Source organism: Schistocerca piceifrons, unplaced genomic scaffold, assembly GCF_021461385.2.
Source record: "Schistocerca piceifrons isolate TAMUIC-IGC-003096 unplaced genomic scaffold, iqSchPice1.1 HiC_scaffold_954, whole genome shotgun sequence".
In the NCBI taxonomy this organism is placed as follows: Eukaryota; Metazoa; Arthropoda; class Insecta; order Orthoptera; family Acrididae; genus Schistocerca; species Schistocerca piceifrons.
In genome coordinates this window covers 1295001-1300000 of record NW_025729228.1, presented here as the reverse complement: position 1 = coordinate 1300000, position 5000 = coordinate 1295001, and the positions used below count along the sequence as shown (strand labels likewise).

Genomic DNA, 5000 nt, shown 5'->3' with positions numbered 1-5000 from the left:
AAAGTAAACGTGCCGGCCCACCGAGACACTCAATAAAGAGCACCCTGGTAGGATTTCAACGGGGTCCGCCTCGGGACGCACGAGCACGCACGGGGCGGTCGCACGCCTTCGGCTCGCCCCACCGGCAGGACGTCCCACGATACATGCCAGTTAAACACCGACGGGCGGTGAACCAACAGCGTGGGACACAAATCCAACTACGAGCTTTTTAACCGCAACAACTTTAATATACGCTATTGGAGCTGGAATTACCGCGGCTGCTGGCACCAGACTTGCCCTCCAATAGATACTCGTTAAAGGATTTAAAGTGTACTCATTCCGATTACGGGGCCTCGGATGAGTCCCGTATCGTTATTTTTCGTCACTACCTCCCCGTGCCGGGAGTGGGTAATTTGCGCGCCTGCTGCCTTCCTTGGATGTGGTAGCCGTTTCTCAGGCTCCCTCTCCGGAATCGAACCCTGATTCCCCGTTACCCGTTACAACCATGGTAGGCGCAGAACCTACCATCGACAGTTGATAAGGCAGACATTTGAAAGATGCGTCGCCGGTACGAGGACCGTGCGATCAGCCCAAAGTTATTCAGAGTCACCAAGGCAAACGGACCGGACGAGCCGACCGATTGGTTTTGATCTAATAAAAGCGTCCCTTCCATCTCTGGTCGGGACTCTGTTTGCATGTATTAGCTCTAGAATTACCACAGTTATCCAAGTAACGTGGGTACGATCTAAGGAACCATAACTGATTTAATGAGCCATTCGCGGTTTCACCTTAATGCGGCTTGTACTGAGACATGCATGGCTTAATCTTTGAGACAAGCATATGACTACTGGCAGGATCAACCAGGGAGCTGCGTCAACTAGAGCTGAGCAGCCGGCCGCCCGGGAGTGTGTCCCGGGGGCCCGCGCGAACACGCAAGCGTCCGCTCAATCATTCTGCAAACAGGAGGAGGCTGAGCTCCCCTGCACAATACACCTCGAAACCCTCTCAGGTCCCGGCGGCGCGCAGCGCCGTCCCAAGTACTTGGTCGGGTTCGAGAGAGGCGCAATCGCCCGGAGTTAGGCGAGTAGACGCTTTCGGTGCGACCACCCGTGCTCCCAACTGAGCTTGCCGCTGCCGACAGAGGCCCGGGAGCGTGCTGTCGTGGCATTGCCGGCGGGAGACAACACGCGCCACCTACGGTGACCGGCAGCTCCAACGCCAGCGCCACAGAAGGACAAAAGCCCCACTTGGGTGCCGAAGCGAACTCTCCCAGCACAGCGCACGCGCCAACACATCCGCACAGCTGCGATACAAACCACCAGCGAGAACCGCTGGGGCGACCGAGCAGCAGACGGCGTCGCGGCGCCGAGCGCCGGGCGGCGGCGCATCCTCAACGCACACAGTCCTCAATCGGACCAGCACACTGAAGATGTCCACCGCGCTTCGCACCGGGCCCGCGAGGACCTACTTTGGCCGCACGGCGCCGCGCGCAGGGTGCGCCGGCGCGCAGCTGCGACGCCTGCCGCGTCCGTCGGCCGGCGCGCCTGCCACTGGCCGCCCCCACCAGCCGGCTGTAGCGCGTGCGCCCACGCACCGCGCGGCCAGCACGCCGGGAGGCGCCCCCTCACCGGCCGGGGACGGTCCCACCCAGCCACCGCCGCGTATCGCTTCACACCCAGATGCCGTTCAGTTTCGTCGGCATGGTGGGTATCGCTGGAACAACCGGTTAGTACCTCAACCTATCGTCGCCATCACCGATTCACCCCTAGCGAGAACAACCGCACCACAACAGGTTACCATTTGTTCATTTGCGTAACTTCACCAGAAAACGCAGGCGTCCATCGCCATTTGCAACTTCCACGATTATTGCATGCCTGTGTCAGGTGTCACGCCACACTACGTCTGCCCACATACACGCAACAAAATGTGCACGCCTAGACAATACGTGGAAGGTGGCCCCCGTACGTATGCGATGTCCATTGCTCGAACGACTGTCAACCGGCCTCTGTAGCATGTCGCAGATATGGAACGCGGTGCACCATGCCATCACGGTGTGTGAGGAGAGACGACTAGGTCCGAATACATCAACAGACAGCTCATGCTGATCGCCATCCACGGCGTCCGTTCCTCCCACACGTCTCTATGGCGTACCACACTGCAATCCAGCTCTCATAGGGAGACGACACGTAGCTGCGTGCACAATATTTGCACTGTATGGTCCGCCGTTTTTGGGCGCAGTCGTTGTACGGTCACACATGTGCCACGATGTATCATTCAGTACATAAGGACGAATGTGCAGTACAGATTGTGGTTTACGCGTACGACATTAGCGGACAGTTGACACAGGCCGCACCACAACGTAGCCTGAGTACGTCGCATGCGGAGGGCATTGAACATGCAAAGTTCTCACCAACCAGCTTGCGAAGGCAGGGGGCAAGGTGGGGACGTGGGGAGGGGCGGCATGTACGTCCTGCTGCCATCCACATTACAGTGTACAGCAGGAGCATGTGGAAAGTGAGCAAGACTTGCAAGGTGTTTAACATGAAGCGATACACAGGGGAGCGGGGAGTGCGAGTAGCGAACTATATTGCGAGGGTTGCGGGTGGGCAACACTACACTAATTGAACGAGTCGTATAACAATTACAGAGCAGGTTTAGGCGACAACGTGGGTTACGTTAGGCGACAACGTGGGTTACGTTAGGGGACAACGTGGGTTACGTTAGGGCACAACGTGGGTTAGGTTAAGGCACAACGTGGGTTAGGTTAAGGCACAACGTGGGTTAGGTTAAGGCACGACGTGGGTTAGGTTAAGGCACGACATGGGTTAGGTTAAGGCACGACATGGGTTAGGTTAAGGCACGACATGGGTTAGGTTAAGGCACGACATGGGTTAGGTTAAGGCACGACATGGGTTAGGTTAAGGCACGACATGGGTTAGGTTAAGGCACGACATGGGTTAGGTTAAGGCACGACATGGGTTAGGTTAAGGCACGACATGGGTTAGGTTAAGGCACGACATGGGTTAGGTTAAGGCACGACATGGGTTAGGTTAAGGCACGACATGGGTTAGGTTAAGGCACAACATGGGTTAGGTTAAGGCACAACATGGGTTAGGTTAAGGCACAACATGGGTTAGGTTAAGGCACAACATGGGTTAGGTTAAGGCACAACATGGGTTAGGTTAAGGCACAACATGGGTTAGGTTAAGGCACAACATGGGTTAGGTTAAGGCACAACATGGGTTAGGTTAAGGCACAACATGGGTTAGGTTAAGGCACAACATGGGTTAGGTTAAGGCACAACATGGGTTAGGTTAAGGCACAACATGGGTTAGGTTAAGGCACAACATGGGTTAGGTTAAGGCACAACATAGGTTAGGTTAAGGCACAACATAGGTTAGGTTAAGGCACAACATAGGTTAGGTTAAGGCACAACATAGGTTAGGTTAAGGCACAACATAGGTTAGGTTAAGGCACAACATAGGTTAGGTTAAGGCACAACATAGGTTAGGTTAAGGCACAACATAGGTTAGGTTAAGGCACAACATAGGTTAGGTTAAGGCACAACATAGGTTAGGTTAAGGCACAACATAGGTTAGGTTAAGGCACAACATAGGTTAGGTTAAGGTACAACATAGGTTAGGTTAAGGTACAACATAGGTTAGGTTAGGTTAGGTTACACGTTGTTGTAAGGAAAGGTGTAGGGGGGGGCGGGGGCGGCAGGTTCGTTGATAGTGATTATAGTAAGTGAATGCTTGTGACATGATCAGATTTGTCACGTCAGGATGCACCTTTGGCTTATTAGAGGCGGCGCTCCAATTCTATGCTTGTGTCAGACCTGTGTCTTTGACTCATGTCATTGTTTGTGCGCTGTGACAGGAGGTACTATTGTGATGTTGGGTGCACCGTTGTATAGGACATGTGTGGGTGTTGGTGCCTGATCTGCGCAATGGTGGATGTCGAAAGGGTGGGATATTGTATTTTCCGCATGGACCTCCTGGTCTGGTTGTGATAGTGTGGATTGTGTAATGTGGCGGAGAGGATGCACTGGATGTTGTTCCATGCTGGTGCTTACATATTGTATGTGCGCCCGTTAGAAGCAGAGAGTGGTGCGTGATCAGAGTGGCTGGCTGACGTGTGGTTCCCATTGTGGGCAGACTCTTTCAGCATGTATACGGACAGTTGTATATATATTCTGTAGTTTGATGGCTCTGCATTGATTACTAATCAGCGCCGTGTGTACGGGTAATCTGGTTCCAGTCCAAAATGTTCCATCTGTGTACATTAGTGACAAAGACTCCCCTCATGCAGTGGGGCTCGGTCTGTTATAACTCTTCCGCGTAATATATTTGCCCCACGTTTTTGCGACTGCGAGTGCGAGTGCAACGCGCATGGGGACCGACATGCTGATGGCTCGGTATCGGACGCCGTACAGTGAGCAACGCGATCGCGTCTCTCGCTCGTAAGTGGTACAGGTCGCGGCTCATGTATAGGGACAGCGGGAATGTCGCATATTGGCAATAACTCTTCATGAAACGCACGTTATAGGGGTGGATTGCACTTTACGAGTGCGGGAAACGTCCGCCGTTCATCCGCTGGAGGTGCGCGTTTGGCGGTTGGGGTGGTGCACGAACGGGTGCGGGTGGAGTCATTGCCGGTCCACGGCTTCGTGCGGCAGAGCCACTGGAGATTGGGTGCTATGGTCGACAGAGGCTGCAGGCTTTGTGGGTGGCGTCGAAAGGCGGGCACTGTGGCGCCATCGCTGTCTTAATCGGCTTGGCGTCGCATAGATGGCGGTATCGTCGTTGGAGGAGGTCATGTTGCGGGAGACCTACAGATGGCGGTATGTTTTGTGGTGCGGACGTAGTGTTGTCAGATGCGCATAGATGGCGGTATTGCATGTGGTGTCGCCCTATTTTCATAGATGGCGATACTGTTTTGCCGGCATGGGTGGCGTAGTTCCGTCGGATCCCTGTAGGTGGCAGTGTGCTATGTCTACTGTCGACACCCACGTCACCACT

The 5000-nt window shown here is 54.3% G+C and overlaps 1 non-coding gene across 1 annotated transcript in view; it reads right to left on the bottom strand.

The window, feature by feature from the left end:
- Positions 1-846, bottom strand: part of LOC124773567 — a 1909-nt gene extending 1063 nt beyond the window's left edge. Inside the window, exon 1 of the ribosomal RNA XR_007014810.1 lies at positions 1-846. This exon is cut by the window's left edge and continues 1063 nt beyond it. This is a non-coding gene — a ribosomal RNA (small subunit ribosomal RNA).
- Positions 847-5000: the final 4154 nt, after the last annotated feature.